Raw genomic sequence first — 14,521 nt, 5'->3', positions numbered from 1 at the left:
CGCGCCGCGGAGAAGACTTAAATATCCCAGCGTGCACCGCGCCGCGCGTACGTCACTGGGGGCGCCGGGTGCGTCACTGCAGACGCGACGTGGACGCGAGAGCGGGACGGGAGACGCTACTACCGGGCCGCACGGTAGACCCGACCCCAGTGGGAAAATGCGGCTTCCCGGGAAACTGGTTCTGATCCTCCAGGCCTCCTGGCAAGTCCACCCGCACGGCGCCCATTCAGAGGGAGCATAAACGCCCCGGACCGCGACTGTGCACGCGGCGCTTCCTCCGCGGTATCTCCCCGGGGGCTGACCTCTCCAGAGGAAGTTATCGGGCACTTGTCACAATTGCGACCAGAGAGTGGGAGGTTTTTCCAGGTGCCCTATTTCCTGCCAGAGTATCAACAGCTTCAGAGGGCTTACTTCAGCAGAAACGGTGAAAAGTCAGGCCAGCCCAAACCAACCACCAGTGTTCAATGTAGATCTAGTCTTAATAAAATCCCTATCAAGTCGTCTGATCAACGGCAGATCCAACCTGGAGCTACGAGGTAAGTTTAGGTTCTGCAGGACCAGCTGGTAAAGTGGCACAGTTATCGACCAAATTTCACATCAAGGTCCAGAGAGTCGATGAAGGTGGTTGTCTGGGGCTGGGGAGTGTACTGTTTGGTGGGGAAATGGAGAGGAGCGGCTAAAGGGTAGAGTTTTCTTTTGGGGGGAAACCAAGTGTTTTAGAATTAGATTATACTGATTGCTTCACAACTCTGAATTGTATCTTAATAAAACTGTTCAACAAACAAACTTGGTGGTCTGCCAATTGAGACTTTAGTCTAGCTCAGCTTATTCATTGGTATACGTTAAAAACATTAATGGAGAAAAGACAGGTTCTCTGATCTCTAGAAGTCCTCTAAGATGCAACGTGGTGTGATAATAGAGGCACAAAAAGAGAGGGAATGATAAAGGGTAAGATGGGCTGGGAGGTGCTACTTGAGCTGAGAAAACTGGTTAATGTAGGTTCAAGGCATATGAAAGAACATGGCACAGAAGCACAGAGATGGCAAGTACTGTGATACAAGATTCTCCAAGTAGATCAGTATGGATGGAGATTAGGATGTCTGGGGGAATAGGGAGGTTGGAAAGATAGACAGGGCTCAGTAACCATGCATCTGGAGCAACTTGGAGAGATGAAAAAAGCAAGCAATTCTCCTCCCGAACTTACTGCCAGGGCAATTCTGCTTCTTCTTTGAAAAGGGGATGGGCTGTGTAGCTTAAAACCACAGTGAGATATTGTCTCATCCATTAGAATGCCTAATATTAAAAACACACAAGTGTTTGTGAGATATGGAGAAATTAGAATCCTTGTGCACTGATGGTAGGATTGTAAAATGTTGCAAGTGCTACAGAAAATAGTATGGAGTTTCCTCAGTTAAAAATAGAACTACCATATATCCAACAATTCACTTCTGGATATATATAGGTATGAAGGAATGAAATCACTATCTTGAAGAGATAGTTGCGTCTCCGTGTTCATTGCCATATTATTCACAATACCAAGACATGCAAACAACCTTAGTGTCTATCAATAGATGAATGGATAAAGAAAATGTGGAAGGTATACACAATGAAATTCAGCCATAAAGAAAATCCTGCCTTTTTGACAACATGGATGGACCTTGAGGGAATTATGCAAAGTGAAATAAGTCAAACAGAGAAAGACAAATACTGTATGTTCTCACTTCTATGTGAAACCTAAAAAAGCCAAACTCATAGAAATAGAGAGTAGAGTGGTAGTTGTCAGGGGCTGAGGGAAATGGAGAGATGTTGGTCAAAGGGTACAAACTTCCAGCTTTAAGATGAATGACTTCTGGGGATTGAATGCACATAATGTGACTATAACTAACAGTACTGTATTATATACTTGAAAGTGAAGAGAATCGATCTTCTGTTATCAGCACACAGAGACACACAAATGGTAATTATGTGAAGAAATGGAAGTGTTACCTAACCTTATTGTGATAATTCCATAATATATATATGTAGTAAAACACATTATAAACCTTAAATTTACATGTTATCTTTATATATAAAAGGCTAATATGCAAAGTGTCCCCTCAGGAGTTTGACCGGGAGACCGGGAGTTCGATCACTTGCTATAACATGCGCTGACCACCAGGGGGTGGCGTGGAATGAAGGAAAGCCCCAGTTGGCAGCCGGAAGGTCCCGATCAGCCCTGATCTCCGGCCAGGCCTAGGGATCTTACCTGTGCACGAATTTCATGCACCGGGCCTCTACTGTATCAATATCTCAATAAAGCGAGGGGGAAATCAGAGTGTAGTGTATGGCTTATATCATGTGTAAAACTAAAACACATAAGAACAGAAGGACACAACAACAGAAGGGTTGGGCAAAAGTAGGTTTATAGTTGTTTGTATGGAAAATAATACAGTAATTAATAAATAATAATACAGGAATAAACTGTGTTTTGTGTACTCACAACTGAAAGCCTACTTTTGCCCCACCGATATTGTAAAATTCTTATGCCACATATAATGTGCCTACTATTACTTGAAGGTAGACTCTGATGAGTTAAAGATGTATACTATAAACTTTAAAGTAATCACTAAAATAACAAAACAAAGACATAGTTAATAAGTCAACAAAGGAGACAATGGAATAACAAAAAGTACTGAATTAATCTAAAAGAATGCAGAATAAGAGGAAAAGAGGAACAAAGAATAAATGCAAAATAAATAGTAAGATGATGAAAGTAAACCTAAAATGTTAATAACATTAAAAGTTAATGATCTTGGCTGGAAGAGGCCAATGGGGGAGAAAGGGAGCCATTTATTGTAATACTTTCAACAATAAAGAATTATTTTTAAAAAAGTTAATGATCTAAACACCCAATATACAGCCTTTGTAAGATAAAAAACATTTATCAAAATTGAATACCCATTCATGATTAAATAAAGAATCTCCCAGCAAGCTAGGACAAGAAAGGAACTTCCTTAACCTAATACAGGACAAATTAGAAAGCTGAGGAAAAGCTGTTTGGGACAAGGTAAGGATGTCCACTCTCATCAGTTCTAGTCAACATTACCTGGGCAATAAAGGCACAAAAAAGGATCAGTTGACATATAAGTTGTAAAAAAAGAAGTAAAAATCTTCTTTATTTGCAGATGACATGACTGTGTTCACAGGAAATCCCAAGCAATCTACAAAAACAAACCTTGCTAGAACTAATGAATGAATTTTAGCAAAATTACAGGAAAAACAGGGCCAATATACAAAATCAATTGCATTGCTATATGCTAGTAACAAACAATTGAGATTTTATACCTAAAAATACAGTACCGCCATGGCCGGTTTGATCAGTGGATAGAGCATCGGACTGTGAACTGAAGGGTCCCGGGTTTGATTCCATGCCCGGTTGCGGGCTCGGTCCCCAGTGGGGGGCATGCAGGAGGCAGCTAATTGGTGATTCTCATCATTGATGTTTCTTTCTCTCCCTCTCCCTTCCTATCTGAAATCAACAAAAATATATTTAAAAAAATAAAAATAAAAATACAATCTCTATATATAAAACCCTAATATGCAAGTAGTCTAAAAGGTGGAACAACCAAACAACCGGTTGCTATGACGTGTGCTGACCACCAGGGGGCACGCACAAAACATGGTGGAAGTCGACAGCAGGCGATAGAGTGTGGAACTGGCAGGCATCGACCATGGCGGGATGGTGGAGCAGGTGAGTGGGGGCACCAGACCAAGGCAGGGCGCCAGTCACTGTCATTCGGGCAAGCCCTGACAGTGGTTACTGAAAATTCTTTGCTCCCATGCACCGTGGTCCGGCTTGGCGCTCGCACCTGCTGCCGACACCAGCCCTGCTTGCACCCGCTGCCAGCACTGGAGCCACTGCTGGCACCCGACGCCGGCCCCAGTTGCTCAGTGCCATTAGCGGGTGCAAGTGGCGGCTGCCTGCCTTGATCGCCCCTCAGGTCTTCTCCACCTCCCCCTGCTCCTGAGGGGTGATCAGGGCAGCAGCCGCTGCTCTCACCCCCTGATGGCGCTGGCCCCTCTCACACCCGCTGCTGGCACTGACCCCAATCTCTCCACGCTGTCAGCGGGTGCAAGCAGGGCTGGTGCCGTCAGCACATGGGAGCGGGGCGGCAGGAGTGGGGCTGCCGGCAGACAGGAGATGGGGCCATGGTGGGAGGGGCTGGGCAGGGGCGTGGAGGATGGGCCAAGACCCACCCCTGTGCCCACTGCAGCCTCGGGGCTCACAGTTCCTTTCAAGGTGCACAAATTCATGCGCTGCACCCCTAGTACCAATTAAAATAACATACATGAAATACTTAGAGATAATTTTAATAAAATATGTACAAGACTTCTACATTAAAATATTACACTAAATCTGCAAAACATTTTTGACTGAAATTGAAGATCTAAATAAGAGGACCAGAGTGAACATTCAGTATTGTTAAGGTAGCCATTATCCTCATATTAACCTATCGATTCAGTAGAGTCCTAATGAAAAGTCCCATTTGTTTGTGTGTTTTTTAGAAATTAACAAGCTGGCCGAAACCGGTTTGGCTCAGTGGATAGAGCGTCGGCCTGCGGACTGAAAGGTCCCAGGTTTGATTCCGGTCAAGGGCATGTACCTGGGTTGCGGGCACATCCCCAGTAGGAGATGTGCGGGAGGCAGCTGATCGATGTTTCTCTCTCATCGATGTTTCTAACTCTCTATCTCTCCCCCTTCCTCTCTGTAAAAAATCAATAAAATATATTAAAAAAAAAAAAAGAAATTAACAAGCTGATTTAAAATTTACATGGCTATGCAGAGAACCCAGAATAGCCGAATCGATTTTGACAAAAGTAATAACAATAGCCCTGGTGGGTGGCTCAGTTGACTGGAGCATTGTCCCATACATCAAAAGGTTGTGGGTTTGATTCCTGGTCAAGACACATACCTAGGTTTCAGGTTGGATCCCATTGGGGCACATGTGGGGGGTAACTAATTGATGTTTCCCTCTCACATCAATGTCTCTCTCCCCTCCCCCCCCTCACCTTCCTCTCTCTGTAAAAATCAATAAAAGCATACCCTCGGTGAGGATTAAAAAAATAACAATAATAAAGTTGGAGAACTTACACTACCAGACTTCAAGGCATCAGTAAAAATCATAGTAATCAAGACAGTATGTTGTTGACAAACACAGACATGCAGCTCAATTGAACAGAATAGAGAATTCAGAAAAAGACTAATACATATGTGTCAACTGATGTTCTATATTGGCAGCATTGTAATGCAATGGGGAAGATGCAACAGTGGGTGTATTGGTTATCTATTACTGCATAACACATTACCCCACAGCTTAGTGCCCTAAATCAACACAAATTTCTCATATTAGAGTCAGGAATTTGGGAGTGGCTTAGATAGGTGGTTCTGGCTCAGGATTTCATGAGGTGGCAGTCAAGACATCAGTGAGGGCTCCAGTCACTAATAAAGACTCAACTAAAGCTGTAGGATCTGCTCCCAAGATAGTTCACTTACATGGTTATTTGGAAGAAGCCCCAGTTCCTTGCCAGTTATTGGCAGAAGGCCTCAGTTCCTCATCATGTAGATCTGCATAAGTCTGCTTAAGTGTGTCCCCACCACATGGCAGCTGGCTTCCCACAGAGGGAGTAATCCAAGGAAGAGAGAGCAAGGGGGAACCACAGTGCCTTTTATGCCTTAATCTTGGGTCAGGCACCATCATTTCTTCATATTTTATTCATTAAAATTAAGTCATTAAATACAGCCCACACCTAAAAGGAGAGGAATTTTTTGAAGAGAGGAGTGCCAAAAGAATTTATGGACAGATTATAAAATGCCCTCACTACGTATCCATATGGAACAAAATGAATCTCAACCCCTACCTCACACGATACACAATTATCTCAAAATGGGTCAGAGCCCTAAAAGGAAAAACTATAAAACTTCTCGAAGGAAACAGGATAATCTCTGTAATCTTGGGAAGGGCAGATTTCTTAGTACACAAAAGCACTACTTAAAAAATCCAATGTTGTATACATATAGCAGTATGTATAAATGTCAAAAACAATGTTGAGTAGAAAAAGGAAAGTGGTATAATAATATAAGCAAAGTTAAAGAATAATATACCTAAAATGGGTATTATTATATTAAGTATAAATGTGTGCAGGGGAAAACTTCAGCATTGTGTTGTCTGAAGAGAAAGAGAAAGAGGGAAATGCCATCCAGGTGGGGTACATAACGAGATTTTAATTGTATCTATAATGTACTGTTATTTTTAAAGGTCTGAAACATGGCAAAATATAAACATTTGGTAAATCTGGGTGATAAATACATGAAGAGTTCATTATATTATTCTCTGTACATTCTGAGGTTTGAAATACTTCATGATAAAAACATTTTTAAAGGAACGGGGTCAGCAAACTATGGCCTGCAAGCGGGTTGCCTGTTTCTGTACGTAACGTTTCCCTGGAACACACACACACACACGAGATTATGTCTTGGCCCTGACTGCTTTCCTTCCACAACAGCAGTCACGAGTTTGATAGAGGCCATATGGCCCCTAAGCTGAAAAATATTTTCTACCTATCCCCGATTTATATAATCTACAGTATTTGGCTTAATGTCTTAAGCGTAGAAAGCTTTCAAGAAATGTGCTAAGTGTTCATAAACAGTGCAAGTTGGTTATTTTGTTTAGTAAATATTAATTGAGCACCTACTAAATGCCCGGTAATGTAGGTACTGATTATAGATATATAGTCAAGAAGACAGAGCTGGGCCCTAGCCAGTTTGGCTCAGTGGATAGAGTATAGACCAAGGACTGAAGGGTGTCAGGTTCAGTTTTGGTCAAGGACACATGCTTGATCCCCAGCCCTGGTTGGGAGGCAACCAATCTATGTGTCTCTCTCACATTGATGCTTCTCTGCCTCTCTCTGTCTCCCCCTCCCTTCCACTCTGTCTAAAAATCAATGGAAAAATATCCTCGCGTGAGGTTTAAGAAAAAATATATAAAATAAATAAATAGATAGATGATAGATAGATAGATAGATAGATAGATAGTAGAGGACAGACAGAGCCTGGCCCAGCACTTTAATATTCTTTGTCCCTGGGATCCAGGTTGCCTCAGGACTTTATTGTGCTGCTTCCCACTAGAGGGCAGCCTGAAGCTTGCCCATAATGGTGTAGTAATACTATCAGGAAAGAACTGTCATGAAGGACAAAATACCAAACTACCTAAGGTTTGTATTTATTCTTTCAAGATTGTTAAGAAAATTATAAAATGGGTCAAGTTTATTTTTAGAACCCCTAGCTTCCTATTTCTTCACCTTTTCTACCCTTTTCCCTGCAAAGGTGGAGTGATATATTTACACCTGTAAGTAAAAAATTTGGGAGAAACAGGCAGGTGAATCTCTAATCAATAGATCAGTCAGGTTGAGGAGGGGGAGGCGGTTCCTGGGGATGGAGGGAACAGAACTGTAGGCCAGGAGCAAACTGGGAAGCAGAAACACACAGATACCAAATTGGGTGTCTATCATATTAAAAGAAGAAATATATTCCTTCTATTTATTAATTCACTATTATTGTGCATCCAGTACCTACTTTGTGCCACACAGGATACAGAAATGAGCACTGCAGACATTGTACCAGCTCTCAAGGAGCATACAGTTTACCAGAGAAGCCAGACATTAAACAAATAGAAATGTGCTGAAAGTACTGGAGTAGTAAAGACTGTTTCAGTTACTAATAGCATAAGAAACCAAGTGTAGTGGCATAAAACGTATTATTATCCTCAGGGATTCTATATTAGGAGAACCAAGATGGTGGTGTAGGTAACCGCCTATACTCGCCATCTCCCACAACCATATCAAAATTACAACTAAAATACAGAACCACCATCATTCGGAAAGGCTTGAAATCTGGCTGAATGGAGGTTGTACACCTAGAGAAGTAAAGAAGATAGCACATTGAGACTGGTAGGAGGGGTGGGAGTGCAGAATGGGCTGGTCTGGCATCCATGTGCTGTGTTTTTTTGTTTTAAATATATTTTTATTGATTTCAGAGAGGAAGGGAGAGGGAGAGAGAGAGAGGGAGAGAGAGCGAAACATAGATGAAAAAGAAGCATTGATTGGCTGCCTTTTGCACACCCCCTACTGGGGATCAAGCCCACAACCAGGGCATGTGCCCTTGACTGGAATCAAAACCAGGACCATTCAATCCACAGGCCGATGCTCTATCCACTGAGCCAAACCATTAGGGCTTTTTTTTTTTTTTAAATCAGGGGGGATATCTCCAAGGCCTTCCATGAGAAGCAGGGGGTCCCAGCCGTATACCAGACCCCCAGCCCAGGGTTTCAGAGCTGGGAAGAGAAGTCCCTGTAACTTTGGGCTGTAAAAACCAGCAGGGATTGTGGCTAAGTGACACGGAGGCTGCTGGATTACCAGGTGTTCCTCTTAAAGGGCCAGTGCATGAACTTACAGTCTCCATTTGAGCTCCAGTGCTGGGCAGTGGCTTTGGGGGAATCCAGGGACATGTAGGAAAGAACTGGACTGTCTGGCATGGGGCAGAAACTCAGGGGTGGCTTTCTCCCAGACAGGGGTACACCAGGGGTCATTGTTCCTGTGCTGGGACCTCTCCCATCACAGAGCTGACTGGCAGCCATATCTGAGTGTCCATCAGCATGGCCCACACTGTTGGCTCTGCCCTGGTGATTCCCTGAGACCCCACCCCATCCAATTTGCAGCCCCCCCCTAAGTAGTTTGTAGCTGGTTTTCCATATGAATGGCCTGAGCTGGCTCAGGTTTCAGACTTTGCTAAAATCTCTTAAACAAATAGCAGCTGGAGTCAACATGCCCCAAACCTATCAATAAAAGGCCCAAGACCCAGCACTAGCACCAGCCTGCCTTCCAACACAGCTGGGCCTTGCTTGCCTGGGCACTTCTTAGCCCAAAACAAGTAGCAGCCATCTGAAGATCTCTCTGTAGCTCCTGCCGGGTGGCCCCTGGCAGTGGCTGACTTTGCAACTCCCAGGAGACTCCAGAGCCAGTGCACAGCTTCAGACCATACCAGATTACAATTACAAATCTACCCATCTGCAAGTGACACACTCAAGGGGCAGACTCAGTAATCACCGAAGCCCCACTGAAGCAAGTCCTACTTCATAGGGGTGTCTCCTGCACAGCAGTTCTTCCATTTGTAGGCACAGCTGGACCTTACAGCCAATTGGCCTGAAGGTCATTTCCTCCTTGTGACACCAACAGCAAGCAAGGCTCAACTACAGCAAGATTATGCGTGCAGCCCACACAGGGGTGCACCTAGAGTGCCCAGCTCGGTGACTGGGGAGTATCAGCCACTTGGCCCTACAGGACACCTACTACACAAAGTCACTCTACCAATTCCAGGAAACATAGCAGCTCTACCTAATACTTAGAAACAAACACAGGGAAGTAGCCAAAATGTGGAGACAAAGAAACATGTCACAAATGAAAGAAATAGAAGCAAGCAAACTACTGGATGCAGAGTTCAAAACAATGGTTATAAGATTACTTGAGGAACTTAATGAAAGCTTCAGGGGACTTAATGAGAGCTTCAAGGGAATTAATGAGAGCATCAAGGGACTTAGTGAGACTTTCAAGGATCTTAGTGAGAATGTCAAAGACATGAAAAAGGACTAGTCAGAAATTAAGCATATACTAACTGAAATAAAGAATAATTTATAGGATTCAACAGTAGAGTAGAGGATTCCAAGAATCAAATAAATGATTTGGAATATAAGGAAGCAGAAAGCACCCAATTAGAAGAGCAAAGAGAAAAAAGAATCCAAAAATATGAAGATAGTGTAAAGAGCCTCTGGGACAACTTCAAGCATACCAACATTCACATCATGGGGGTGCCAGAAGGAGGAGAGAGAAAGCAAGAAAACCTATTTGAAGAAATAATGACAGAAAACTTCCCCTACTGGGGAAAGAAATAGATTTACAAGTCCAGGAAGTGCAGAAAGTCCCAAGCAAGAGGAACCCAAAGAGGCCCACACCAAGACACATCATAATTAAAATGCCAAGAATTAAAGACAAAGAGAGAATCTTAAGAGCAGCAAGAGAAAAGCACTTAGTTACCTACAAAGAAGCACCCTGTCTGGTGATTTGTCCACAGACACTTTGCATGCCAGAGGGAGTGGCAAGAAATACTCAAAGTGATGAATAGCAAGGACCTACAACCAAGATTACTCTACCCAGCAAAGCTATTCTTTAGAATTGAAAGTTAGATAAAGAGCTTCACAGACAAGAAAAAGCTAGAGCTCATCACCACCAAACCAGTATTATGTGAAATGTTGAAGAGTATTCTTTAAGAAGAGGAATGAGGAAGAGGAGGAGGAGAAGAAAGATAAAAAATATGAACAATAAAATGGCAATAAATACATATCAACAATTGAAACTAGAAATCAAAATGAATGAAAATCTAATGAACAAAACAAACTGATGAATACAATAGAATCAGAGGCATGTGAACATGGGACAGACTGACAAATCTCAGAGGGAAGGAGGGGGGAGGGCGGGAAGAGACTAACCAAAGGTTTTATGTGCATGTATGCATTACCTATGGACACAGACAATAGGGTGGTGAAGGCCTGGGGTGGGGTGGGTTCTGGGTGGAGGGGGGCAATGGGGGGAAAAAGAGGTACATCTGTAATACCCTCAACAATAAAGATTTTAAAAATAAATAAAAATATTAACAAACATTTAAAATAATAAAAACTATATTAAATATAAATTATTTATACAGGCCAATTAAAAAAACAGATATTGTCAGAATATATATTTTAAAAAACATGACTTAGAGAGATGCCACACGAAATGGCAGAGTAGGAAACTAGGAGTTGGTCCCATCATCAAAGCCACCAGTGAGCAGGGAAAAGTGATTGAAATAAATTATTTTGGAACTCCAGAACATGACCAGAAATTTTTAACAACCAGAGGAATCCTTATAAGAATGAAGGGAGCCCTGGTCAGTGTTGCTAAGTGGTTAGAGTGTCGGCCTATGCACCAAAAGGTCATGGGTTTGATTTCTTGTAAAGGACTTGTACCTAAAGGGTTGCAGGTTTGATCCCTGGACCCTGTCGGGCACATGTGGGAGATGTGGGAGGCAGCCAATCAATGTGTCTCTCTCACATCAATGTTTCTGTTCCTCTCTCCCCTCCCCCTCCCACTCCCCCACCCCTCCCCTTTTCCCCCTCCCCCTTCCCTCTCCCTCCTCTCCCTCTCCCTCCCTGCCTTCCACTCTAAACATCAATGGGGAGAACATATCCTCAGGTGAGTATTAACAAAACAAAAAAAGAATAAAGACTGAAGGGCGAGATTGTTGCTCTTTCACTAGTAAGCAGCATGTACAACCAGACAATATCTGTCCCCATTTCTTAGACATGTGGCGCCTGTGTGAATATCAGCCTGCGTTCCTGAAGAAGCTGGCTGAGGCCATTGCAGGCAGCAGAAACCCTGTCCTCCAAATTTGGGGTCACATATTTTGGTCAGTCTTAAGGATCCTTGAGGACCAGCACAGATGCTTGCCTTGCCTCTCATCAGCATTGGCTTCCTGAGGAGGAATCGATCAGATTTACAGAAACAGTGACTTTTCAAAAACAAGGAATACACTTTGCCACCGCCACTAGGAGAGACAGACGGGCCTCCACTAGCTGATTCCTGCGTCCTCTGGAGGCCGGTGTGGCAGAATCTGTCACCAGAAAAGGAGTAGAAGGTTTACCAGTTCTAGATTACCAAGCAGTTTCACACATAAACCCTCTAGCACAGTGGTTCTCAACCTTCCTAATTATCGACCCTTTAATACAGTTCCTCATGTTGTGGTGACCCCCAACCATAAAATTATTTTCGTTGCTACTTCATAACTGTAATTTTGCTACTGTTATGAATCGTAATGTAAATATCTGATATGCAGGATGTATTTTCATTGTTACAAATTGAACATAATTAAAGCATAGTGATTAATCACAAAAACAATATGTAATTATATATGTGTTTTCCGATGGTCTTAGGTGACCCCTGTGAAAGGGCCCTTTGACCCCCAAAGGGGTCGCGACCCACAGGTTGAGAAGCGCTGCTCTAGCAAGTTTAAAAATAATTCTGCCCAACTCAGAGGAAGTAGAATTGCTACTGTTGCACAAAGATGTCTAGTAATGAAATCCACTTGCAGGAAAGTATCCTGTCTGACACATCCTATAATGAAGAACAACAAAAACCAATTCTGAATGTCCTGAATTACTGCCAGATCATCCACAAAGCTATTCAAAACCTGGATAAGAACTTTGAAGTCATTAATGGAAAGGTTTCAAAAATATACTACTTTCGTGCTAAATCAATGTGGCAAAACCACCCACTTGGATATGCATACAAAAATTATAATTACCTGCTTTCAAGAAAGATCAAATTGCAGAAAGTGAAGAGGGAGCCTTTTCCCTATTCATTGTCTTACCCTGAAAGTGAGAGCCCAACGATGCCAGTAGAAAGGCCAGAAAATGATTCCCAGAGCAACCCTGTCGGAGCATCTTACCAGACAGAGGATTCCCAGGACGGGATCAGGAGTTACTCTACCAGGAGCAGGAGCCTTGCCTCAACCAGAGACCCATGATTCGTTCCATCTTCACACTCACATCAGTCATCTGACAGAGCCAATGATCCAGGGCAGGGCTCCTCCTCCATGCCTTGCTTTGCCAGCCCAGGGGCTTGCAGCAACAGTAGTACCTTCTCAGTTGCCCGAGCTTCCGCATCAGCACCTGAAGCCATGCTGGGCCAAGACAGAGCCAGTGTAGCACACACCTGAGATGATGGCTTACTCAACTATGCTGGAAAATAAGAACCCCAGCTATGTGACCTCATCTCTGCACCCTGGCTGGCTTTACTACAAGTTCATCAGTTGGTACTGACCAGGGTTTGCTAACACAAAACTTCTCTGATGACCCTTCAACTTGATCTGTAGAGGAAGTGATCCTGTTTCTGAAACATGGATCCTGAGACACTGATCCCCCTCATGGACCTCTTCAGGCAACATGACATTTGATGGTAAAGCTCTGCTACTACTCAAGAAAAGAGTGACATTATGATGAAGTTATGGGGCTTAAGCCAGGGACGGCTCTGAAGCTGTGCCACTACATCAGAAAGCTTAAAGGAGAAAAATATGTTGACATTTGAAGAATATTTGTGTAGATTTATTTTTTAAAAATATATTTTTATTGATTTCACAGAGGAAGGGAGAGGGAGATAGAAACATCAATGACGAGAGAGAATCATTGATCAGCTGCCTCCTGCACACCCCTTACTGGGATCGAGCCCAACACCAGGGCATGTGCCCTTGACTGGAGTCGAACTGAGCCAAACTGGCTAGGGAAACATTTGTGTAGATTGAGATAGGACTTAATTCTGGGGAGACCAATGACAATTTGTTGTAAAATCACTTTGCTGCCCTTAGAAATGCTTGTGTTGTAGAAGGTTCCTCTAAAAATATGTTATGTCCAGAATTGCAGAACTACATCACAGTCCAGTCTACTTCTTTAGAAACTATTTCACATGTTAACATTAGCATATTCAAACTGGCAGCCTGTTTTTTGTTGCTGTCATTGTATAGTTTACAAATATACTTCATGTAAGAAACAGAGAAACACCTTTGATTTCGGTTAATATTTACATGTACAACCAAAACAGCTAGATCCCAAAGAGAAAGTATCAGGGATTGACAAGTTCTCTAATAAAATCCATGAGAAGTTTTCCTTAGAAGAGAATTTAAAGATACAATTATAGATATCATCTTTCTCAAATATTTTATGTCTGTTACTGTAGTGTTCTATCAGTTTCCTGAAATGGAATAATCATATAAATTATTTTCCTTTTTATTATTTCTTTGAATGCTGTATTTGTCCCTATTTAAAGAAAAAAAGCAACCTTATAAGCTTTTATGAAGTGTTCTTACCAGTTTTTTGATAAATTATAAAATAGATAGAATGGTTGTTTTATGCAATAGGTTTTATATTACAAGGTTGGTTTGGGTGGAGTCTAGTTATAATCTTTTATATTAAGTACCCATTATTTAAATTTTTAAAAATATTTCGCCTAAGATCAAATATTTAACTAGCCATTTATAGCTTACATCTCTCTTTGAAGATGCCTATATCCAAAATTTTAAAAGATGTATATTCTATTTTGTGTTTATTCCTCATATACTATTTCATATTTATATTTTACTTTATATCTAAGGTATACACACAAGTAAATCTTTTCCTTTTTGAATTAAAAATGGCACGTTGCACTTCTACAGAGGTGAAGATTAAACCTACATATAGTGAGAAGTTTTTATTCTAAAATTTACCATCATTAGTACCTCTCAGCTCACTCTTCAGGGTTTTCCTACAGGAAAATTCTCTCTCCTTTGTAATATTTCTAGTTAATTTTCTTGCTGAGCCATTTATTCTACTAAACTTTGGAAGGTATGTTAGTTCTGAGTTGTCAT

The 14,521-nt window shown here is 42.1% G+C and overlaps 1 pseudogene across 1 annotated transcript; it reads left to right on the top strand.

The window, feature by feature from the left end:
* Positions 1–12,187: 12,187 nt before the first annotated feature.
* Positions 12,188–13,121, top strand: LOC308518537 (sex comb on midleg-like protein 1; annotated as a pseudogene). Its single transcript has 2 exons — positions 12,188–12,556; positions 12,949–13,121. The product of its transcript is annotated as a sex comb on midleg-like protein 1 (transcript).
* The last annotated feature ends 1,400 nt before the right edge of the window (positions 13,122–14,521 follow it).

This window comes from Myotis nattereri (assembly GCF_964212035.1).
Source record: "Myotis nattereri genome assembly, chromosome: 4".
Taxonomy (NCBI): Eukaryota; Metazoa; Chordata; class Mammalia; order Chiroptera; family Vespertilionidae; genus Myotis; species Myotis nattereri.
This window is presented reverse-complemented; position numbering and strand designations above follow the sequence as displayed.